At 42.4% G+C, this 25,950-nt stretch overlaps 1 long non-coding RNA gene across 1 annotated transcript in view; it reads left to right on the top strand.

The window, feature by feature from the left end:
- The window catches only part of LOC132014983 (uncharacterized), a 36,961-nt gene extending 11,362 nt beyond the window's left edge, over window positions 1-25,599 (top strand). Inside the window, exon 3 of the long non-coding RNA XR_009403510.1 lies at window positions 25,517-25,599. This is a non-coding gene — a long non-coding RNA (uncharacterized LOC132014983). The remainder of the gene's footprint in view (window positions 1-25,516) is intronic.
- Window positions 25,600-25,950: the final 351 nt, after the last annotated feature.

Raw genomic sequence — 25,950 nt, 5'->3', positions numbered from 1 at the left:
TTGCTCTGGGAAACTGCTCTCTCTTGCTTTTTTTTTTTTTTTTTAAGTTTTTTTATTTATCTATTTAAAAGGCAGGGGGGGTTGGGGGGGGGGGTGCATAAGTGAGAGAGAATTCCAAGCAAGCTCCATGCCCAGCATGGAACCCAATGTGGGGCTCCATCCCCTGACCCTGAGATTATGACCTCAGATGAAATCAAGAGTCCAATATTAACTGACCAAGCCATCCAGATACCCCCTCTCTTGCCTTTTTTATGTACATGAGGGATCAGGGCAGAGTGTGATCTGGAGTCAGACTGCCTGGGTCATATTCCAGGATTTGTGTACTTGCCCGCTTTGCGACCTTGGGCAAGTTGCTTAACCACTCTGGGCTTCAGTTGCTACATCTGTTAAATAAGAGTAATAAGAAAATAGCCACCCCATAGGGTAGGTTGCAACAATTACATGAGAAGGACTTTGTTATTAAGTATTCAATATATGTTGACATCTTTTATTTATGATCTATCTATTATATCACGTCACCTTCTTGGATTTCTAATTTTGTGATTTTTAAGATGCATTTAATGGATTTTACAAGCAAATTGATATTTTTAGGACACCAGCAGATTATGCATTTGGTTCTAGCACCCATTGTTGAGACAGGGAATAAACCAATCTGCTAGGCTTGGGTTCCCTAAGAACCCCTAGGTTCCCATGCCAGTTGAACCTTTGGCTGACTTTCTTGAGGCTCAACTCTAAAACTCCTTTATGATTGAGGGATTTTCATTCTGAAAATATTATTTCCAAAGGGAGTTTACTCCTTTCCAAAGGGGGTTTACTCCTTTCTAACGGGACAATCTAAGTTCTTTTTCAGATTATGTGTTTTTAGTGTAACTGTTCTAAAGGGGAAAATATATGGTTAGATGAAAGAGCTCAGTTCAAGTTCCGTGTGTGTTGGTGGAGGTTTTCAAATGCAAATATTTGATAAAAATATGTGGTTTTGTTTATTTATGTATATCTATATATTAGAAATGTTAACTTGAACTGAACCATTTAACTTGCTTAATCCGAGGCAGATGGAATGGTCAGTGAATTACTTTTGCAAACCACTTCTGTTGGCATTCAGAGTTTCCTTTCGTATTGATTCCATTCTGGCCGGCCACTCGAGGTTTCACCAGAATAAGCTGGTGCCAGGCTCCACTTCAATGACATATGTGTTCATTCCCCTGAAATACAGCACAATTGCAAATTTCTTCAGCCCATAGAACCACTTTTGTAACTAATTAGACCAGACAGGGTGCTGCAGAGAAACCCCGGACACAGCATTGCATCCTGATAGATATTCATACCGGCTAGCCCCTTCACAAAGTGAACAATTGCCCAAATAATTATTTCCTGCTGTGGACTCCTTTTTTAAAATGCTTTGTTTGTGAAATCCTATTTTCCTTCCTACTTTCCTGTTGACTGCAGCTAAATTGAATTTGGTCCAACCCATCTCACCCTGGGTCAGCAAAACTCTTCACTCTGTGGAGGAAAGGGGTTAACCCTTTGAACAATGCCATTCTCACGGGCCCAGGACCCCTACTCTGAAGTAGAGTAGGAGGACAGGAGGGGCTGCTTTGGTCTGAGGGGGAAATGCAGAAGGTGATAGAATGGGATGTGTTATATTAGGATCATGACCATTTTTGGTAAAGAGAGTTCATTCATGTCACTTTTCCTATTGTCATGAAGAATGTGGATTATGAGAAAGCTGGGAAGACAGTGTGCACAGGCTCATAATTACAAGGAAGGAGGATACTTTCAACCAAAGGTCTTCTCGAGAAACATGGTATAAATTTGAAGGGAAGGACAGACTGTTAAACAAAATTTGGAAAAATTGGGGTAATCACCCCTGAGTAACAAAATTAATAGAGGGTCTGAATTAAAAAGTGTGTGTTGGGGGGAAGGGTGACTCTAATTCATATCACATCTTAGAGCAGTCCTGTCTCATTTGTGGTTTTTCGCCGTTTGGATTCAGAGGTGCTGTGTTGAGAGATTGGATAGCAAGGTCTGTTGAGAGGTGCGAGATCCTGAGGAAAGAGAACCAGCTGTGAGAAATACTCTGGCCAATATCAGCAAGTGTGATTTCGTTAGCATGTTGTGGCGCCTGTCCTCCATTGTGTGAAAACTGTCCCCATCCGGTGAGAGTTTATAGAACTTGCTGGAAGCAGAGATGGTGTCAGAGGCTGCATTTGCCTGTCAATCTGGAAAATGTAGCTTGTTTCTGCAGGTGGAATGTCTGGGTCAAAACATTTTCCTGGTTAATGGAGAGACTCAAGAGTTTCCTGCTTAAATATTATATGAAATTCTACTTCCACCTGCACTGTATGAGTGTTAACTGTTTTCTCCAGCCCACTCCACAAAAAGCATGTACTCAAACTTTTACATTTTTCCAATATATGTCTAAACAATGGTATTTCACTTATGTTTTAATGTGTCTTCCACTTACAAGTGAACAAGTATCTGTCCCTATGTTCAAGAGCCATATGTGATGTTTTTTTTCCTTTGTATCCTTTGGTAAATTTCCTATTGGCTATTGGTTTTTTCCCCTTTGTGTTTATAAAAGCTTTAAAAACCTATGTCATACAGATATAAGGGTATTAATTCTTGATTTATTGTGTAAGCAGCAAATGTTTCCCCAATTTGTTGTCAGACTTTTGACTTTGCATATAGCACTTTTGCTATGCAAAGATTTTTTTTTTTTTTAATGTGGCAGAATTTGTCCATTCTTTTTTGTGGGTTCTGGATAGGAAGTCATAATTTTGGAAACTTTTAAAGTTAAAATTTTTTCCTATTTTTCTAAATAAATATGAAATAGTAAAGAAAGGTAAGAGAAACAGAGCAAAGAAGAATCATAAAAGACTGTGTTGTTTGACCTTATGCAAATAATTTTGACACTGGATGAAATAGAAAATTTTCCAGGAAAATGTAATTTTCCAAAACTGACCCAAGAAGAGAAAGAAAACCCAAACCAATCAGTTCTGACAGAGAAAGTTGTCAAAGAGTAATTCACCACAAAAGCACCATGCCTGGATGGTTTCATTGGGCAATTCTATCACATGTTTAAATAAAAATAATTCCATAGCATAGAAAAAGCATAGAGCATAGAAAAAGAAGAAAAACTTCCAATTTTGTTTGACAAAATATATTATGTTGATATCAAAACCCTAAAACGATTATGAAAAATAGTTAAAGAGTAATTTCTCCTATGAATATTCATTCTAGAATCTTAAATATGGAGAAGCATGATTCAATGGCACATTAAAACAATAATGTGTCATATCTAGGTAGATATTCCAGGAATACAAGGTTGGTTCAATATTAAGAAATTTTCAAATCCGTTCATTGTATTAATATATGAAAAATAATTTTTATAAAAATTATTTTAATAGATGCTGAGAAAATCATGTGACATAATCTCTTGTCCATTCTTAACAAAACACTCAATAAATTAATAACAGATACTTCATTGACATATATCTCAACCCTAAAAGCTATTACCATACTTAATGCTAAAAGCATTCTCACCAAATTCTAGAATACTAAATAGATACTGCTATTGTTTATCACTATACTGGAGGAGCAAACTGATAGGCTCATATAAGAGAGAAAGATTATAGCTATAAAAACTAGAAAGGAGAAAATACAACTATCACTATTTGTGGAAGATATTATTCTGAATCCGATGAATCCAAGTACATACTTGAAAAACTACCAAAAGTGAGAAAATTTAGTAATATTTCAGGGTACAATGTTAAAAAAGAGAAATTCTTTCTCTTTAAATAGCTTTCAAAGTTATAAAGTATAACGAAAAGAACTCACATGTTTAATAGTAACAAAATAGATAAAACTTAGGGATAAATTTCATAAGGATAAAAATACTATATGAAGAAAACTTCAAAATTGCTCTGAAGAGCACTCATGGCCACACATATACACACAAACAAATGGGAGACATACCAATTCTTAGATAGGAAGATATTACCATAAATGTGTCAATTTTTACTAATTATAAGTTCATGATCATAACAAAAAATAATCCCTAGGACTATAAAAATTAAGTGAGGTAATTCTCAATCAGGAAGAGCAAGAAACTCCCAGTTATACAATAAACAACTCACAGAAATTTAAAGTGCAACATAGAGAATATAGCCAATAATATTGTAATAACATTGTATAATGATAGATCGTAATTACACTTACCGTGGCGAGCATGAGTCATGTACAGAACTTTTGAATCACTATGTTGTACGCCTGAAACTAATACAACACTGTATGTCAACTATAATTTAATAATAAATTTTTATTAAAAGGGGCCACAGGAAAATTCTGAAAAAAATTGTGAGGGAAGTCATCCTATCAGATATTAAATTATATTATAACTACTTAGAAGTAGCACCAATGTGGTAGTGATGCATGAAAACACACAGATCAATGGGATACACAGAAAAGTCCAAAAATAAGACTTAGTAGATGGGAATCTAATATATGGGAAATCAGTGGAAGAAGTCTGTGCTATCTCTAAGTGGTGGCAAAACAGATCATAAAATCATAGCCATGTGAAAAGAGATAAATGAATATCTATACCTCATGGCATATGCCAAGATAACTTCCAAATGGATCAAAATTTAAATCTAAAAAAATTAGCACATAACTGGTGTTGCATTTTTACTTAACAGTATGTGTATTATGAACTTAATGCCGTGTCAGCAAACATACTTCTGCCATTTCTTTTTAATAGTTGTATAGTATGCCACTTAACAGAATAGCATCGTTTGTTAAACTAAACTACTATTTATAGAAATTCCAGAGTGTTTCCGATGTTTTGCTTTTATAAGCAAAGCTGATTATGACCATTTAACAGTGTGGTAGGGATTATTTATCAGAACAGCAAAGCCAATTTCTCAAAATTGAGGTCAGCTGTTGTACTCATTTCCTGTAGCTGCTGTAAAAATTGACCACACACTTGGTGGCTTAAAATGACAGAAATGTATTCTTTCACAATCTAGAGGCCAGTAGTCCAAAATCAGTATCCCTGGACTCAAGTCATGGTGTCCGCAGGGCTGCACTCCCTTCAGAGGCTGTAGATTTTTCTTTTTCTCTCCCAGCTTCTGGTGGCTTCTGGCATTGGCTTGCGGCCATACCATTCCAATCTCTACCTGCGTAGCCACATTGCCTTCCCTTCTGTGGTCAAATCTCCCTCTGCCTCTCTCTGAAGTATACATGCAATTATATTTAGGGACCATAAATCTAGGAGATTTCCCCATCTGAAGACCTTTAATCCCATCTGCAAATATTTTTTTTTTCATATAAGGTAACACTCACAGGTTTTAGGGATTAGGACTCAGATTCTTTTTTTTTTTTTTTTTTTGAGAGGGAGGGCATAATATTCATGTTCCTGGAAGTTTGTAGATTGTTCCAACCCTGGAGAAATTTTTAGTAATCTTAATTTCTATGCAGATTCTAGGTTCTTGCTAAATGAGCTCTTCCTTTCTCCTTCTCCCTCCTCCCAGTGTCCTTTCCCCAAGCCTCCCCAGCTCCTACTCATGTAGGAGGCAGGTCAGACGAAGGCTGTCTTGGTCTTACTCCTAGGCCCCTTGCTCATCCCTGAGGGTGATTTTTCCAAGGACTTATCATAATGTCATGTTTATCTCTTCCGTAAGAGGATTTCTTTTTGGTATTAGTCAACATTTCCTCCCTGCCCCCCTTGGTACCTAGCTATTCATTTTATAATCATCTGTTTGCTAGATGCTCCATGCAAATGGTTCATTCTTCACTCATTTCTCTTGCAGTTTCTAGCTAAACAACAGTATTATCTGCAATAACAATAGCACTTTCAGGTCTTGGCAAATTTAACAGAAAGGAAAAATAATTTTTTTTTTTTTTGAAAATCATATGTTCCCCCTACTCCCCAGAAAGTCTCAAGCCACTGGCTTTGTCTTTCATGCCAGGCCATCCTTCTCTACTACCTGTGCCCCTTTTTGGCCTGAGCAAAGAGAGAAACCACAGAGCTCCCTGACCCTCCAGGGCTGAGTGCTTTGCTGGAAATCTGCTGATCATGCTGTGGGTGCTGGGATCTGCCAGTCAGTGTCCTGCTCACTCCATGTTCTGTCTTGACAGCCTTCAGGTTTGTCAGCAGGGAGGTTTGTTTAATAGGTCAGCGACCCAGTCCCCAGCACTGGGACAAATTCTGAGAATAAGCAAGCAGGAAATTCAGTGGCAAGTCCATTCCCAGACACGGTACTGTAACATGCAGTGTGGGCTCACATAACCCTGCTTTTCTGTGCAAGTCTCTCCAGCATCTGTGTAGAAATTTCCTTGATTTCTTCATTTTGTGATTCAGTGGGCTCCAATGTAAAGAAGATGGGACTTGCATGAACTGGGCAGGATTCATATCCTGGATCTTCCACTGGCAGATATCATCATTTTGTCCAAATTATATGTTGTGATTCATTCTCAGGTTCCAAGTTAGTGAAATGGTCCCAATGAAATCATGTCCAAGGTTGCTCTGAGGATTCAATGAAACAGAGTATGTCATGTGCCTAGCACAATTCCTGACACACGGGGACTTTTCAGCATACACTTCCCTTTTTACTCATGCTCAGACTTGAGCCCTGTTTTTCACTTTGCATTTTCCCCCATGAAGTTTAAGTTCCCCTCTTAATCTCTACTTAGATAGCCACAGTATGCAGTAATGATTAAGGTAACTGGTATTTCTATTTATTAAGCCAGATAACTGTACTAAGTACCTTGTGTGCATTTTCTCATTTAATCCAGACTTAAAAAAAAAAAAAATCAAAGGAACATTTGAACCCTCATTTGTATTCCTTTCAAATCTCACCCACCTCAATCAGAACATAGGTTTAAAATTGATGAAAATCTCTTCTGGCCCATTTTTATAACTTTGCCACATTTCTGTAGATACTATGTATATAGTAGACAAAATAGTGTTGTTTTCTGTGTTTTAAAAATTTACACAATGGTATTATATTGTATGTTTCTTTCTCCAACCTGGTCTTCAGAATCAACAGTGTATTTTAGCTTTAGTCCGTGAATTTTAACCTTCGCAATAGCTTATTGAAAAAAACACTACTTTTTATCTATATATTCCTCTATTAATGGACAATTAGTTTGTTTTAAAATTTATAAGCAATTCTGTAATGACTTTTCTTTGTCTGTCTCCTTGTTCTGAAATTATTTTTTAAGACAAATCCCTAACAGTCAACCGTTCGCCACATTTTAAAGACTTCTGTTACCTGCCATCACGTGTTAGTCCCCATCTAGCACCATTATCTGTGCTTTCACTGGAAGGATCTGAGAATGTCCATTTTTCCAGGGCATCACTAACATTATATATTCCGGCTCATTTAAAGTTTTGCTGCTCTGATAAAAACCAAAGCAAAACAAAAAGCCATCATCTCACAGATTTAATGCTCATGTCTCTGATGAGTGGGGATACTGGAGATCTTTACAATACATACTGGATATTTATTGTTTTCATTTTGTGAATTTTCTGGTTTTTTTTTTTCTGGCCTTTTATCTTCTTCCATATATTTTGTAAATTTGGTGCCCAGTCTGCCATTTATCTTTTAACTTTGGGGTGATTTTTATTCCGCAAAACTTTAAACTTCTTAAATGGTCAGATGGCCAAACTATCAATATTTTCAAAAGAATCTTTTCTATTTTTTTTAAATTATTGAATGATGTTCAATTAAACTTTACAATTATACCTGCTATGTGAATGACCCCAAGAGTTAAAAATTATAGTTATGATTTCAGGGGGAAACTGTAATTTAGTTGTGGGACAAGATACTCATAAAACCATAGTCAATAACACAAACTGTCTATGATGAGTGTCAAATATTTGGCATAAAAAAGGGGACTTCATTTTGTCTGCCAGGAAGCTGAGGGCAAAGAGCACTAGTGAGTGGTGAATCACAGTGACTTGATTAGCTTAGGTGACTCACAGAAATGCAGAATATTACGGTTGCAATAGTCCTAAGAGCCATCTAATCCAAAATAAAAATATGTGTCTTTCAAAGCTGATTGAGTTCCCACCAAGATGTCCTGCCAGCAAACCCAGGAGCAGTGCCAGCCCCTCCCCCTGCAGTGTTCCCCTAAGTGCTCCCCAAACTGCCCAAAGCCATGCACTCTCCTGGCTCTTCCCACTGTGTCTCCAGCCTTGGAGTAGCTGGCATGTGGGTCACCACAGTCCCCATAGATCTGCTGTGAGTGGAGACTGCAGAGCCTCTCCCCGCTGCCCCAGCTCTGGGCCCTTCAAACCACAGAGGAGCAGCACTAAGGAGGCTAAGGGTGAAGGATCTGTCCCAGCCTGGTGCTTCCTGCACCCTTTGCTCCTCTGCGTGGTGCTGACAGGTCTTGGGTTGGTGGGATGAGTTTTCAATGCAGAACTTTGTTGTAACTGAAAACTCAGTATTCATCGTGAATCCTGATTTCTTCCATCCTACAACTCACATGGCATCTCATCACTGTCAGATTATTTGCCCACTGTACAAGCCTCTAAGGACTAGGACCCCTCTTTAAGGGAGACGGCATAGCCAGTTGGCTTCTACCAAGGAGGCCTTCTTCTTCTGTTTTGTTATGTTTTTTAATTTTGAAATAATTACAGACTCACTATAAATTGTAATAGTAGAAGAGAAAGATCCAGTGTACCCACCAACCCATCTTTCCCCAGTGATGTCCTTTTATGTAACAGATCTTTACACACAAGGGAATGGATTGGCTCAAAACCATCAACTAGACTATAAATATTATCATATTTTACCAGTTTTTACATGCATACTTTTTGACTTTTTTAATTCTTGTATAATTAACATACAGTGTTACGTTAGCTTACAGTGTGCAACATATTGATTTTACACTTCCATGCATTGCTCAGTGCTCACCATGATAAGCAGAGTCACCACCTGTCACTACACAGCGTTATTACAATGTTGTTGACTACACCTCCTGTGCTGTACTTTTCATCTCCATGACTTATTTATTTTATAACTATAAGTTTGTACCTTTTAATCTCCTTGATCTATTTCACCCATGCCCTGTCCATCTTCCTTCTGGCAACCACTACTTTGAGCTCTGTATTTGAGAGTACATGCACACGTTTTTTGGTCTGTCTTTGTATGTAATTCTATGATATTTTATAGTTTGTTTAGACTGATACAGCCTCTATCCCATCAAGTTCCAGAACTGTTCTGTCACCACAGAGGAGTCACCGTTTGTAGCCATAGCCACAGGCAACCGCTTACCTAGGCACTCTCTCTACAACGTTGTCACTTCAAAAATGTATCAGTGGAATCAAATGGAGTCATACAGTTGTATAACCTCTCAGGATTGGCTCGTTTTCATCCTGCATCATGTCCTTGAGATCTATCCAAGTTGCTGCATGTATCAATAGTTTGTTGCTTTTCGTTGCTGAGTAGTATTCCATGATATGGATGCTCTACAGTTTGTATTACCATCCACCTATTGAAGGACATTGGGTTGTTTATAGGTTTAGGGTATTACAAATAAAGCTGCTCAAGTCATGTAACTGGTTGGACAAATTAAATATATGACAGTTACAGAGATATTTTAGAAATGAAATCTTTTAATCTTTGTCAATAGAAAAATATACACATTTCTAGATGAGTTCTTTCCTGCCTTTATACTTCAAGGGGTTTCTTAAGTGGGTATCTTGGCAAATGTCTATTTCCAGGTGAATCTTCTGATATCTACCAATGATTTTCAGACTTATGTTTGCGAAGACCAAGGCTGGTGCTCTGCCATTAGAGGTCACCCTTCTGAAAATACTAGCAGTCAAAACTTGTCATTTACTATCCTTATTCTCGCTTCGGGGCCATTGTTCATTTTCACCTTGTTTCATTGCCTCCCAACCATTTATTACTCTGACTTCACGATCCTTATGGATTTGTCCCCGTGTTTGTTGACTGCCCTTTCCATGAAAGCTGGACTTTGCTTTGTCCTTTGCTGTCTCCCAGTTTTTAGCTTGAGGACCGGCTTAGAGCAGGTGTATAATAAATGCTTGTGAATGAATTATGTTTTTGACACATAAGGGAAATCTTAAAAACTCTTCCTAAAAGACTATATTGAAGTGAATGTAAGTAAAACCCACCAAATAAGTAAAGTGAAGGAAAATTATTCCAGGGTTTGGATTTAGAAAGCCCAAATTGGAATCTCAGCTCTGCCCCTTACTGGCTCTGAATCTATAGGCAAATGGTTTACTGTCCTTGCTAAAGTTTTTTCATTTCTAAAGTCACTTCATTTACAATACCATCATCTTCACAGGGTAATTGTGAAAAGTGTAAAGCTCAAATAAGGCAAATTGTGTGAATATTCTTTGTGAGACATTCAAGTGCTGTATAAATCTAAGGAATTCTCCCCAATGCTGTCGTTATTATCTCTTCCTTCTCTCTCTTCTTCTCCCCTCCCCCCTCTTCTTCCACCATCCTTCTTATCATTGCCACCATCATGGCCTTTTCCCCCCAGGGAGCATGAAAACATCCAGGCAATAGCAAATCTGAAATCATGACATTCGTGTGACATTCCATCCAGTAGAGGGCAATAGTTCCTATCAGCTAAGTCCAATGTCTTAAAGCATCAAGTCAGTCATGGCAACTTGTAATCATTTATATTTATTGTCACGGGAAACACACAAACACACGCATATCTCCTAGTAATCCTTCCATTCAGCGATCTCTGGTGTTCTTGTTTGATACATTGCTTTGTAGCCCAAGCTTCTTTTGGATGTGTCTGGCTGCCATGAAACTTATCTTTAAAAAAAAAAAAAAAGGATTTACATTCTCTCTTTTCCTGGTTGACTGGGCAAAATGCAGAACCAACTGTGGCTCAAAAACAGTAACACAGGCATGCTTCTCTTTTGACTATTTATATCCTTGGCGTTGATATTATAAAATAGGATAATTGTTTTGCTTGATTAGGTCCTCTGAGAATCTTCCCACTCAAATGAGAATTCTCCCACCTGCGTTTTCTGTTTGCTGACTTTCACTATATGTATTTCATAAAGGGATTGGTGGGGAGGATTCTTCAAAGAAACTGATCTCTGGAGTCTATCTGGAACAACTAGGAACTCCCTCCCATAGTGCCTATCAGTAGCCATGTCATCTGTGCAGGCATAGATAGTCTGGGAAGTTGCTGAGGGGTTTCAGTACAAAGAGTGAGTATGGTTGGGTCTTTGACTTACTGCTTTAATTTACTGCCAGGGGAATCACACTAAAGTAAGGGAGGGTAGCCATCTCAGGGAAGCAGAGAGAGAGAGAGAGAGAGAGAGAGAGAGAGAAAGCAGCTCATATCCTTTCAATTAATGAGATCTAGTGAGTATATCTGGGGATAGTTCTGGAATACCACTTCTTTTTTATGGAGTTCTTTTAATCTTTGAATCATACCAACCCCCTTTATTAAGCAAGGCAGGGAGGTATTCAAGTAAGATGGTTTATACATTTGAGTATTCATTCATTCATTCATTCATCCATCTAATGTCAATGGAAAGCCTACTGTATGCCAGGAAGTGGAGGTTCAAAAGGAAATAAGATCAAGATTCCTTCCCCGTTTTAAGTAGTGCCTAGTCTCTGGGGGAGGCTAATGTAAACCATTAATGATCCTACAGAGGAGTAAGTGCTGGAACAGAGCTAAAGGTGCAGGGCTAGGACAGCACAGTGGAGGTGGTGATTGGCTGTGTCGGCAGGAGCTTTCTCAGGAGGTGCAACTGTGGCTGTGTGCTGTGTGACTTGTTTCAGGAGGTGTATTTTTCATCTTATTTCACCCTCTAAGCAAACCTTGGTTCATGTCTACAGGAATCCTGGATGAGAAGGATGTAGTCCATTTGTACTATTCTCACTCCCCCTGTAAGTCTTCCCAGTCCTGCCTGGTACTAAGTTGTGATTAGATTTGATGGTAGTGAATGGGTGACCATTGGCACATACTTCCCAAGAACTAAGGATGGGAAGCCTGATTTTGATGCCTTTGGGAAAATGTCACCTTCCTCCATCTTTCTTATTACTTGGCCAAAGAGAGAACTGAATGGAACTTGTTTGGCTGGGACCATACTAACTTTTCCCCAAGACAGGGCATACCTCTCAGTATTCTTTTTTTTCTCTCTCTCTTTTTTAAAGATTTTATTTATTTACTTGACAGAGAGATCACAATTAGTCAGAGAGGTAGGCAGAGAGAGAGGAGGAAGCAGGCTCCCTGCTGAGCAGAGAGCCTGATACGGGGCTCGATCCTAGGACCCTGAGATCATGACCTGAGCCAAAGGCAGAGGCTTTAACCCACTGAGCCACCCAGGTGCCCCCCTCTCAGTATTCTACCAGGATTGCTTTGAGGCCATTTAGAAAAAGTACTAACTTAGGGAGAGGATACTGGAAGCTTTAGATGGGTGTAAGAGGCCCTGTTCCAGAAGAAAAACTCTCTTCCTCCACTGAAGGCTTCCATGACTGTAGGTAATATATTCTCCCTTCTTTAGGACCATATTACCCTATATACTGCTCTGTGTATTAATTTGGTCATTTCGCCAAGCATCTTCTTCTCACTGTTGGATCTCCAAGATACCTTTAGGATATGCCTGAGGGCAGAAGTTTGGCCTTCTAGCATGTTGCATCCTCTGGAACCCCAGTCTTTGGGCATTGATTGAGTGGCTGCTCCTTTGGCAGAATGAGTGAATAGAGATGACACACCAGCCAAATGCTCAAAGCTGGATTCTCTCAGCTGTGATCAAGCTGAGGGCAGCGCCTAGCCCCAGGGACAGCACAACCCACACTCCTGGGCTGGGAACATTTCAGACTCATACTGGCTCAGCTCTGGAGCTGACTGTGGCCAGCGGGGACACTGAACCGTTTGCTTGTTCTGTCGGCAGCCCTGAAGAACTGGAGTCCTTCCCCTGTGGGTGAAGTCTAAATTTAGCCCTGAAGAAGCTGCCTTCCCATTTTGCTGGAGAAAAGCTCTTTTCACTGGAATGGGCCTCTGCTTTGATTAAGTGGGAGGACCCACATCTGGGAATACATAAACTTTATTGTCCTTGGATGACAAAACGATTTCCCTGCCTACTGGTTTTCCGCCTTTTTAGCCTGGAGTGTGATTGCCTCTACTTATGACTGTGTTGGCTAGGGCAAGCCATTTGGCTGTAGACTGGGCTCCCAAAAACTGGAGCCTAGGCTGGAGTTGACACCTGGGGACACTGTTGTATCCCTACTTCACCTCTGGAGGCCGAGCTCTGTGTGTGCAGAGTATGATAAAGACCAGGAGGCTGGGTCTTTTGCAAGATCCTGGAAGAACATGAGGCCCAGGTTTGTACCCTTTTAGAGCAGATTCTAGGATTTCAGGAGGACTGAAATATCCTGGGGCATCCTTATAAGGATCTAGGGTTCAAGGTCTTGGGGCCCATACTGTACCCATACTAAAGTGAACATGAGACTCCTATCTTGGACAGACACCAGCCCTAAGGGATTCTCTACACAGAGAAAGGCTTCTAAGACTTCTCCTGATCCAGAGCAGGCTCCTCAGGTGATTCCTATCCCAGAACCCCTCAGCCATTTGAGTTTTATATGAATAGTTTAGGAAGCTGACAAGTGAACATTCTTTTAAAAGTCAGCTCCCCTAGGGCATGGTCACATCTCCTTTGATAAATGTTTCCCTTGCTGTCCACTGATTCAAGCTCCAGCTAACTCATCTTCTGAAATACAGGGCAGAGAGCACTGGACTTGGATTCAGAAAAGCTGGGTTGCCAGATGGTCTTGTTTTACTGCTTATTAGCTGTATGACTTTGGGCAAGGTACCTTCTCCAGACTTCTCTGTTTCCTTGTCTGAAAAATGGCAATAAACCTGTAGTCATATTCTCTTGTCAGCACAAAGTGAGAAGATATTATATATTTTCAAAAATTCTTTGTAGAAGTAGATTCCTTCTCCATCAAGTGACTTGGGCTGGCAGTAAATTTTTGGATTTGATTGATTCCCATACACCCCACACCCCATGGAAATCTCTTCTCTCAAAGAGCTCTCTTCGGGACACTGGGGGGCTTGGTAGCTCAAGGGAACTCCTGCCTGATCTCTTAAATCTCTTTCTTTTCCTGAAGAAGAATGGTGAGGAGGTCTGGGAGCAAGGAATCATGACTTCTGGATTGATTGAGCAGCTATTTTGCTGAATGCCCATAAGCAGATTGTACTTGGTCTGACTTTACCTCAGTTTGTTGGTCTGTAGAATGGATACGCAAGTACCTGTAAGCAGACCTTGAGAAACAACTTAGTGAGAATTTAAGAGGAAAACTATAATAATTGCAATGTTGTAGACATCATCCAAATCCAGTATATCTTCTGATCAGAACCTAGAGATGGGTAATTTTCTCAGGCTACTCTGGGCAAAAATCAACATTAGTACCAGAACAAGCTTCCCCATTTAACAATAATTGATAAAGTGGAAAAGAGTTAGACTGAGTATAAAGAAATTATGCTCTGGGTGAGGAAGAATTGAAAAGCCACCCTCTTGCTGTAATTTTCCAGGATGTCCTGGATAGCCCCCAGAAGTCATCTGTGTGGAAAGAGCTCAGGAACATTTTATAAGCTAGTAAAGCATTGTTGGGGGGTAGGGTGGGGGGGAGTGATAGATTCTTTGGAATTTATCTGCATGGATGATGTCACTTTCTCAGCACAGGGAGCCAAACTGTCTCGATGTCTGTGGCCTCTTTCTGGAATCATTTTCCAGTAGTTAATCCCAGGTGACCCTTGAGGCCACTTCCCTGTCAGAAATTGTTGGCTTTTAGTGAGAGGTGGCCCTTTCTGGGTGCCTGAAGTTGGCAAGGAAGCTCCTCCTTGAAGCCTAAGTGGAAAGGAAATTGATGGCTTCTCTGGCCTGAGGTTCTCTCTCCTGCAGGCTCATGTCTGGGCAGTCCAAGCCTCATAATTTTAAATCTTTGCCTCTTTGCCTCCATAAGCTGTCATAACTGTCACCCTCACTAGCTAGATACCATCCATAAAGGCTCAGTACAATTACCTGCCTCTAGCTTGGGGGACAATAATGTGGCTTCCAACAGCTGACTGGGAAGCTGGAAGCACCCTGCTATCTCTTAAGACCAGGCTGAATCCCTGGCTTTGTCATGGGAGACAATGTCACATCATCTTTCCTTAAGCTTTAGTTATTATAAAATGGTGTTCATTTTAATTTGGACATTTAAAGAATGTGACAGTGAATCCAGAAACGGGAGGAGACAAGGAGAAGGGGGAAAAACGAACATTTATTGAGCATCTAGTATGCATTAGGCATCATGCTGAAATATTTTTATGTACATAGTTGCATTTAGCTCTTAAAACAACTCCCTAGGCTAGGACATTACAGATCTCATGTTATAGATGTGGGAATTAAAATTTGGAGAGCCGAAAATAAAATGAAGCATTACATGACTTTTTCTTGATTTTCTTGAAGGTTGGCTTCTCAGTAGAGGTGCATCTTGTGCTAGGAAGATTAGAACAAGGATCCCGATGTCACAGTAACAGGGACACACTGAGATTCTACCTGATAGATCCAGTGCCCTCAGGAGACCAGAAGACCATCACCCAATAGTGTGATGGGATTTTCTAGGCAAAACCACTCTCTCCTCCAGGAGGAGAGTTGGGATAACCAAATTTTGCCATTCCTTACCTCTAGGACAGGGTGACCCTTCAGAAATCAGCTGTTCTCGAGACGGCTGTACAGGTCCCCAGTGCTGGCTGCCAACGTTGTTCCAAAATCTGTGTGCTGCCCAGACCAGCTTTGGGAAATAAGCATCCCTGTCCAGCTGGCGAGACCCAGGCTGACTCATCTGGCCGTGGGAGCCTGAGCATCAGCCTGCCCTCCTGTCTGCCACCACCTCTGCCGTGACTATGGTGGCCAAAAGTCGTGGCCCAGACTGGGGTCTGATGCTGCATGCTGCTGGCTGCCCCTCCCTGTGAAGGAACATTCTGGAGGCAGCGAGCTCAGTGGCATGCCCCCTGCATTCCAAGGCCCCCTTCCTTGCCTGTGGCTCAATCCCCCATGACCCAGGGTGTGGAACATGATTCCTTTCTCCAGAAGCCCCGTGACTGAGCTGAGACAGGAGGGGTCTGCAGTCCCTCTTCGGCCGGGGACAGCAAAAGATGCTTATCCCCCAGAGACAGGAATCCTCTGGGTGGGTGGTGGTGAGCTTGGGGAGCGGCTGCCGCCGCCAGCTGTCTTTAAGAAAGGTCTGCCACTTTCTGACCTGCTGCTGACCTGGACTCAAGTGGCGGCCACTCCCCTGCCATTTGCCCCTGTGGTGAGAGAGTGGGACAGAGGACGCCATGGCGCTTTTTGGAGTGCTGAAGTGAAGTTTTGACAGATTCCAAAGAACATCAAAGTGCAGAACAACAGCCAATACATCATAGTCTGTCACCAGGGCCCCCACCCCTGATTATCACATTAAATCAGCAGCGGGCACATTTCAGCTGTAGCTCAGCGGACGCCTACTGCAGCTCATAGTTTCTCCTTCCAGAGTTAAACAAATATGGCAATGGTTACATTGAGAAATCTGTGCTCTCTGGTCTACATTCAGCAGCTGAACCCTTCATGGCACGTGCATGGGTGCGCACGTGCACGCACACACACACACACACAGAGAAGCATACTGCTTAAGAAGGCAGATAATTGGAATGACATAGAACAGAACACAGAGGTGGGTTCTAATCCTCGCTCTGCCACTTCATAGCTTGAAATCTTCAGCAAGTTAGTTAATACCTCTGGCCTCAGCTTCCTTAGAGTAAAATACATGTATCTCCAAACTGTTGAGTTTAGTTGGTAGCAGTTCAACATTCATTCCTGTCTGGGAACCATGGACAGTGCTTGCTAGTCATGTTGTTTTGTTTTTATTTCTCGATATGTTTACGTTTGGGATGTAAGAAAGATGAAACATTCTCTTCCACTAAAGCTTTGCTGAGAAATATGTGTGAGTGAAAGGGAGGCAGGCCACTCAGGGTTTGAGTTTCAAGTGATGAAGGAAATTCTTGCTGGCTTGGTATTTCCCTGGGTAAATTCTCACCGGGGGTGGGAGCGGAAGGGAACTTCAGAAAGAGCTTATGCTGATCTTTAAAACCGTTTCCCCCAAACTCTGGAGCATCCAAAGAAAGCAGAGTTATCTGCCAGAATGTCCCAGAAAGAACAACAGGCATATGAATTCTGTGCCACATGATCAGGCATAAGAAATGTCACATTTCTTTTATTACTTTAAATTAAATTTGATATGCTATTGTAGCCATTCTGCCAGGCTGGTGGGAAATTCAGTCCAGAAGTGCCCCCTTCTTCTCAGTTCCTGTGAATGTCCACCCAGCACATGCAGGGATGGCTCTCTAGTCTTCAGTCCACATGGATGACCACGGATGTATTTCATTTGCCAGGTCCTCATCATCCTAGGAGGCTGGTGGCTCTACCTTCTCTTGGCAAAGCTTTGCCATGGCTGTAATTTCTCCCTGAGGCCCTGCTGTCTCCCTAGAGGGCTTTCAGGGAGACAGAAACTTTCTGCCTGAGAACACAGATCTCCAGCCCTTTATCATCCTGGAGGAGGCCCTAGAATTCTTTTCAGTCCCCTTCTCTATCTTTTGGTGAGGATAACCAGTAATCTCCCTTCAGAGAGCCTTTAAAAACAACAATGATAGCCTCTGCTTCCTGGGGCTGGGGGAAAGATAGGTTGTCCAGGTTAACTAGAATTAATCAGTTCTGTTATTGAGAAGGGTAACAAGATAGGACTGGAGGATTTGTCTGGGGATTCCTTGAGGGAAATGGAAGAGAGAGATTTAAAGAATCACATGTGAAACTGGATAAGATTCTGTTTCCTCTAAAATACCAGTCACTTTCCTTCCTTACACTTCTACCTTTACAGAGGTCACCAGGCTATGGGGGAAGGGCTGCAAAGGAAGAGAGCAGCTCTGTGGAGCCCAGGAACCAGCAGAAGATACTGCCTGCCAACCACATGGAATTAAAATCCTTGTAAATTAAGAAGGTGCTTGCTGGGGGATGATCTTATTTGACAGAGCCACTCTGCAAGATGGGTGGGGTAGTTGTTAATCCCATTTTCCAGATAACAAAACTGAGGTTCAGAGGGGTTTAAAAGACGTGCGCAAAGTTACAGAGCTGAGTGGCAGAGCAAGACAAGTCAAATTCAAGTCTACTGGACTTTTTCTTCAGGAGTCCACAGTTTTGCTCACAATTTTAGATTAGGCTTCAGCGCCATCCGTCAGTGGCTTAGGATGTTTGCCTTTTGGCAGTGATCTGGCAATCTGGAAACTTGCCGATAAATTTTGTCTAACTCTTGTTCTTATGCTATTTTTTTTTTTTTTTTTTTTTTTTTAACTTTCAGGAAGAGGAGCCAGAAGTAGAATATATTTCTTAGGAGAGAATGTACTCTGGACTTTGATGCATATCTGGTAGGTTCCCAAAGTCTAGCTTGTGGCAAGTTTGAGACCATGTAGCTAATTCCATGTGCATTCAATAGACTACCTTAGTAAGGGGAGTAATTTTATAAAACTATTAATTCAAGTTTCAAAAAAGAATTGCAGGAAACGTATTTCTGACTATTTAGAAGTGACTCATTATGGGGCTATTTGAAAACTATATATTATTTTTATCAGTAAATAGAATTGCCTATAGTCAATGTTATCTCGTCACATCCAGGGATTCTAAGATCCGGTTACCCATTTCCCTCAAAACAACTGACAGCAAAGCTGGGGAAGAGAAAACCCACCACAGTCTCTGCAAGGCGAAACCTCCCCTAAACCCCACTGTACGCTCTACCGCCACACCCTTCCCTGCCAAGTAACAGAGGGCAGATAAGATGGAAATGTTCATTCCAATTCCCCAGCCAGTGAGATATCAGGCTCAGAAGAGGTTCCATAACCAGAAAATCTTGGCTGCAGTTTCAGTGTTTGGAAGCAAAAAAGGAAAATCAAGGAGTGCCTTAGATAGCCTTTCTTATGGGGCTTTGTCAGGATAGGGACTTTTGAATACTTAAATTGAAACAGAGGATGGCTAAGAGTTCATTTCCCCATTAAATCTCAGACGGTACAAAGTATTTTTCTATAAAGTACATGATCCACTTTTCATTAGCTGGTATTTGGCCTCACAATGTGAAGTGGGAATATTCAACTCTGTCTTTGTCAGCTGGGTCCTGGGACACGGTATCGTATCCATTCCCGGCATAAAGAGCTCTGGTCCCAGAACAGTTGAGCAGAGCTAAAGTTTGCTGTTTCCAAAATGACCATCTTGGAACAGGGCTTCCAGCTGGAGAATGATGGGTCAGCCCAGGCAGTTTTCTACTTGTTTCATACAGAAGGAGGTGGTCCAGGTCTTTGTCTCCTAAACAATCCCAGGCTTTGACACTTCCTGAGAAAGCCGGGCTCGTTCCCTTGTATGCCACAACTCTGGAAAGCAGCTCTTCCTGTAAGGAGGACAATGGTCCTTATGGGAAGGCTAGGGTTGCATGGGAGAAAGATTTGAACAGCAAGGAGAAGCATGCATGCTTTGCTGGCAAGGAAAACGGCAGGCCCAGAACACTGTGGTAGGTTGAGTGAGGTGTCCCGAGGTCTCGGTGGTGTCTGCCTGGAGCAGAGCAGAGGTGGTTGGAAGGAGGTAAAAGAGGTTAGGAAGGTAGTGGGAGGTAGAAGGAGGTGGCCCAGTGTGTTTAACACCCAATTTAGGGATCTGGGACTTGTAGTACTGGTCTTTGGCTCTCAAAAGTGTGGTCCAAAGACCAAGCATCCTTGTCACCAGAGAGCTTGCGTTTTAAGAGGAAACCCAGGAGATCTGTATATTCATTCAAACACTGCTCTAGGCTGAGAGCAAGTAGGAAAGATTTGGAGCTGGAGGGTAATGTGATGGTGGAGGCACTTGGGAATGAGTCCATTCAGATGCTTGGAAAACCTTCACTTAGGATTTCCCTGGCCACGACCCTGAGGAGGAGAGTCAGACAAGTCTTTTCACCAGAGCACTGATGCCCGAGATAGGCGTCCACCTCCTGGCTTCCCCTCTGGTGGCAGCAACCACGGTGATCACCCTAGACTTTGCACAACATTAAGAAATGTGTGTTCAGGACGCGGCCATCCCCAGGATCTGTGGGTTTTTTTGAAGCCAGATTTCATGGCTGCGGCTGCTTATCTGCCAAACCCTGGGGAGCCGGGATAGTGCCGGGCTGCCAGTCCACCACAGCCACACAAACTCGCAGCCACTCCTGGAGGTGCCAGAGCTTCTGGGAAAGACATTTCAGAAGTTTTCTGCAACTGCAACAAATTGTTGGGGTCTGCCCCGCAGCACTGCTGTGACCTGCTTTTCTCAGTCTTTGGGCAGCCAGTTCCTGAACCTGGACACTCCCAGGGCCTCTTGGTCTCTGCTTCAAATGGGGTATGATGAGCATTGCCCCTAACACCTTCTCTCTCTGTCCAAGCATGACGACCTTGCTGAATGGGCAGCACAGACTATGTGTCCTGGGCCTCTTGCCCCAGCAAGGTGGCGGGGGGGGGGGGGGGGGGGGGCGTGGTTGCTCCTTTCCTGGAGGTGGTGAAGACCAGGGAGGTGGTCATCTAGATCTGGGACTGGGTTGGGTCTGCATCTGTAAGAAGAAAGAAAGGGTGGGTGACAGAGAGAGAACTCTTTGAATGGGAAGATTCTAGGATTCTCAACTTTGAAAGGAAAAGGTATAAACTTAGCTATCAGTTAATTCCTGCCTTTTTCAGTTTTTCTTTGAGTCTTAGTCTTCTGTCCAAAAGGAGATGGTAGTAGCTTCTTGAAGGTCAGGAGAGTCTGAACGTGTCAGACCAGTGTCAGTCCTCCTCTCCAGAGCTGTTGCCTCTTTTCTGCCATTTCTTGCAACTAAACTTCTGAAGTAAATAGTTCCCCTCTGGGAATTCAGATCAACTAGAGGGAATATAAGTCTTGTATACATGACATTTTGAATTTGAAGGCTACAGTTTAGAATACCCATTTGTTGAAACCAAACCGTTTCCTAGAATGGAGTCTTCAGGGGACCCGCTTCACGAACTGAATTGTCATTAGCACGTTAGTTATTTGATAGCAAATGGGTTCTCTTAGGACCCAGAGGTAATGCAAAGCATTTGTTCAAGTGTCTCTGGTTTAATATAGTACACTACATTATTTTTTTCCTACTTTTACTGAGTAAAATCTGTACTTTGTGAGTTTAGAGACTAACCTCTGATGAATTCTGCTTATTCTAAATGTATTCTCACACAATGAGTCCCACAACTGGAGGTTATCAATGTTGTGGAAAACCTCCCGTAAAGTTTTCTTCTAACACAGATCTGGGGAAACACAGAAGACTCCTTGAATGGTCACAGTTACCTTTTCCCAAGACCATAAAGAAATATATTTTTGTTTCCTACCCCAAACACAGTATAACTCATTTCCCGTTTTTCCTGGGAGATTGTGGTAACATGGGGAGGTCTGGGGGGTCTCTGGGATAAAGCCGCTTGTGAAACAACCATGGGGGGATTCCAGATCTGACTTAATCAACATTTCTCAAGATCTGTAGACCCATAAAAGTGTTTGCTTTCTTACCCCAGTTCAGCAGGCTGATTTATTTCTCTCACCCTGCTGACGCTGTCGCTGCTCAGAGCAGTTCATTTGTCAGGTTGAGAGAATTACAATTTGCAGGACCCTCACTAGTGCTATCTCAGTTTATAAATTTCACGAATTACAATTTATTGCTATGCACCCTGCAGAGTCTCATATTAATAAATTGCATCTCATCTGCAAAAGCACGTGTATATGGCTCCCCTGGACATAGGCTTATGGTCCTAGAGCTGCGGCACGCCTGCATGTGGCCAGCACACAAACATCGCTGTTCTGCCTGAACCGGGCCCCCAGTCAAGTTCCCGCAGCCTCCGTCTGATTCTGACTTCCCTCGTGGTGGCTGCTCGCGGGCCCTGCTCTCTTGTTTTTATCTCCACGGGGATGCTGTGTAAAGGAGGCCAGACACCATCTGTGTATGTTTGTGTTGTGGTGGGGAGGGTGTGGTGGTAGGAAGAACTTTATCCCTTCCAGAATGCACAGATTTCACCTTGTAGATTTGATCAACCTGGAGGTACACACACACACACACACACACACACACGCACAAAATCCCATTAATAATGCAAAACTTTTTTTTGCTTACTCTTGTCTTTACCAGCCACTAGATTCTCAACTTGTTCTCTGGAAGTCCTTTTGGGCTTCTTACATGCTCTCAGAAAGCCAGTCCAGCTGTCCATATGGTCAGACCCCACAAGGCATCTTCCATTTTCCCTTTCTCTCCCTGCTCTGGGCTCTTCTGGGCAGGGTTACTGACACCTGTCAAGCACCTTACAGCTTTTGTCGGGCACCCCTAAGTCCACCCATCACCTTTGTTTCTTACTGAATACCTGCTGGTTCCATGTGATTCCTATTGGGCTTGCCATGATTCTCACTGTCTCATCTGCCATGAATCTCTAAGTCCCTGCTATGGTCTGGTTTGTGTTCTCCCAAAATTCATACACTGAAGTCCCTAACCATAGCTTCCCCAGAATGGGATTGTATTTGGAGACAGAGTCTTTACAAGGATAATTCAGTTAAATTGAGGTCATTAGGATAGACCTGAATTTAATAGGACTGGGGTCCTTATAAGAGGAGGAGATTTGGACATGGAACGGGACAGAGGAAAGACCACGTGAAGACACAGATTGATGACCGCCATCAACAATCCAAGGAGAGACGCTTCAGAAGAGACCAACCCTGCCAAAATTTTGATCTCAGACTTCTAGCCTCTAGAACTGTGAGAAAGTAAATTTCTATTGTTTAAGGTACTTAATTACGGCAGCCCTAACAAAGCAATGCAGTCTCCTGCCAGGAACTGTCTGGAGACTTCATGACGACTAAGCTGGGTACCAGTGGATATCAAGTCGGGGATAAGAGCCTGTGACTTCTGTTGAGATTTTGCTTTCTTAGAGGAGCCTCGAAGCTCTGCTTCTGGTGCCCTTATGGCTTTTGGTGTATGTGGACTAGCCCAGCCCAGTCTGGCACAGTCTACTCTTCCAGGCTCTTCCCCACAAAAGACCTGTGCTCAAATCACACTGGACTTATTATTTCTGGAAACTATTGCGACTTAGTTAGAACTAGGGCCTCAGATCCCCCAGGGAGATGTGAAATCACAGGGATCCTGTTTGTGGCTGTGGGAGCTAAGGAAGAGACAGCTGCTGCTGGAGGTGTATCTCTGGAGGCTGAGAAAGAAGGAAGAAATATCCTGGCTGCTCCCTTCTTTCCACCCTCCATCCCCCATCAAGTGCCTCCTGTCGGCTGAGCCCACTGGAAAGGGTCTGTGAAATGGAGCCTGCAGGGGTCCGCCCTGGCCACAGAGAGCAGAGCCCAGGACCAGCCTTCCTCTCACACCCCTGCATTCGTTGCCTGTGGCTGCCACAAGCATTAGTGGGAATTTGGTAGTCTGAAGCAACAGAAATTGATTCTCTTACCATTCTGGTGGCCAGAATTTCAAAATCAAACATCAACAAGGCTACACTCCTTTCCAAGGCTCTAGGAGAGAATCCTTCCCTGCTCCTTCCAGCTTCTCATGGTTTCAGGGGTTGCTCAGCTGTGGCGGCACCCCTCCAATCTCTGCCTCCCTCTTCCCATGGCCCTCTCTTCTCTCTGTGGGTCTTTCCTCTGTGTGACCCTTGTCATTGGATTTGGGACCCACTCAGATCTTCCAGGGTGACCTCATCTTGAGATCCTTCACTCACTTACATCTTTTCCAAATAAGGCTGCATTCCCAGGTTGCAGGGACTGGAATGTGGGTGTACTTTGGGGGGCCACCAATCAACCCACTGTAGTCTCTTTAACTTTGTTCAAGTGATTCCCCAATCCTTCTCTAACTAGAAAAATCCTGCAAGTCTCCACTCCGGGGGGTCACTTTCAGTACGAAACCTTGCTGGGACTATGCTATCAGGCAGGCTCACTTACAACATTCCCGGGCCTGGTCATTCTTTGTTCACATGCATGGTGCTTATCAGCTTGGTGGTTCATTCCATTAGACCATGAGCTCCTAAGAACAGAGGAGGGCCTGTGTCGTCTGCCCCAAGAACCAACTTCACATAGCTTCTCTCTTCCATGAGGAGCAAGATCTTTCTGTCTGGGCCCCAGTGCTCTCTTCCTGCTTTGGGTCAAAATAGCTTTCCTTACTCTTGAACTGCATGTGGCTCTGTCCTCCTCCTTGTTGAGCACCTCATGCGTCTGAAATTTGTCCCCGCGTTTTGTCGGAACCCCCTCCTTCCTGGACCTATATCACACAGGATCCCTAGCACGATCCTTGTTCAAGAAGGGCTGCTGGTAAAAAAAAAAAAGAGTTTTGTCAGAACCAAACAGGTCCAGGACTAGAGGTGGGGAATGAAACATTTTGTCATTGTAGCATTTCTGATGGAATTTGATCTGGAATTTGGGATAAAGAGTAAGCCTAGTCTTTAAAAACACATGTAGGGGCACTTGGGTGGCTCAGTCAGTTAAGTGCCTGCCTTCAGCTTATGTCATAATCTCAGGGTCCTCAGATGGAGCCCTGAGGCAGGATCCTTGCTCGGGGGAAGCCTGCTTCTCTCTCCCCCTCTGCCTATTGCTCCCCCTCCTTGTGTTCTCTTTCTGTCAAATAAATGAATAAAATCTTTAAAAAACAAAAAACAAATAAACACAATTAAAAATAATAGGCAGGTACTTTTCTATAATGACTGATTTTTACATTTTGTTTCAAGAAATTTTGTAAAAACCTCCTAAAGTCCTATAGAGAAAAACTTGATTACCTGTAACACTTGGGAAATGGGGAGTTTTGTTCTTTTAACTTGTCATAAGCAAAACCCCTTTTCATTTTTAATTCTGCCTAAATTATGTCTTTCCTGTTTCAGTAGCTGAAGGGATAGCAAATGGGCTGCTTACTTTCTGTTCATAGGATAAAGGACTAAAGACGCAGGTTTGGGATAAAGCTGAGTAATCTGGGGTGTAACCTTGAAAAAGTTCCGTTTATCTACTTGTTTTCTGGGGATTTTATATTTTTCTCCAAAAGTAGAGAACAGAAAATATGCCATTGTGCGAAGTTTTCTTTTGCTGACTTCTGATTAATTTTAGCTTTCCTTCTGCAACGCTAAGAACATTTTTGTTAGCAGTGACTAACTGCATCTTTTTAGATGTTAGAGAGTATTATAAACATTGGCACAGGGAGATGTTTTGACTTTTCCAGGCTTCTTCTGCTTCAGTACTTGTAGTTAGGTGTGGATGTATGTATGTAACCAAGTGTGGGTACAACCGAGTTAGCCTAAAGTGGACAGAACTACAAGAGTGAATGAGAAAAGCAGCAGATTAAATGTCAGAAACCTGTCCGTTTTATCCCTGTCTGTACTACTGAGCCAGGCTAGGACCGTTGGCAAGCAAATTTACTGGATCTATTTTCTCTTCTAAAAATGAGGCTAATTCTCATCTCTGCCTGCTTTCTAGGATTGTTATGGGAATGCGAGCAGATGTTTTAAAAATGCAATAAAATACTGCGCAGACCTCACATGCTGTTTCTGTGACACCCGGTCCCGTGAAGAGGTACTGTTTTTGTAAAGGACTACTGCTATTAATTGGTATCATTGTTGCTTAATTCCTAACACTAATTCTGCTTTTATCACACTCGAATTTGTATATAATGGGCTCATCACACAGCCATGTACCCCCGTGTGCCGTACCCAGGTCTGCAGTCATTTGCTATGTGCCAGCAAGAAGCTAGACTCTGCTCTTTTACCCCCCATGAATCCTTGATGTCTCCCTTGTGTCAAAAAAAAAAAAAAAAAAAAAAAAGAGAGAGAGAGAATTAGACGCCAGAGAGACACTATATATAGTTTTTCTTTGACTGCTGGAAAAGATAAGTGGCTGAAAAGAGACGGGAA

The sequence above is a fragment of the Mustela nigripes genome, chromosome 4, assembly GCF_022355385.1.
Source record: "Mustela nigripes isolate SB6536 chromosome 4, MUSNIG.SB6536, whole genome shotgun sequence".
Lineage (NCBI taxonomy): Eukaryota > Metazoa > Chordata > Mammalia > Carnivora > Mustelidae > Mustela > Mustela nigripes.
The sequence above is the reverse complement of the archived record's forward strand: the minus strand, read 5'-3'. Positions and strand labels throughout refer to the sequence as shown.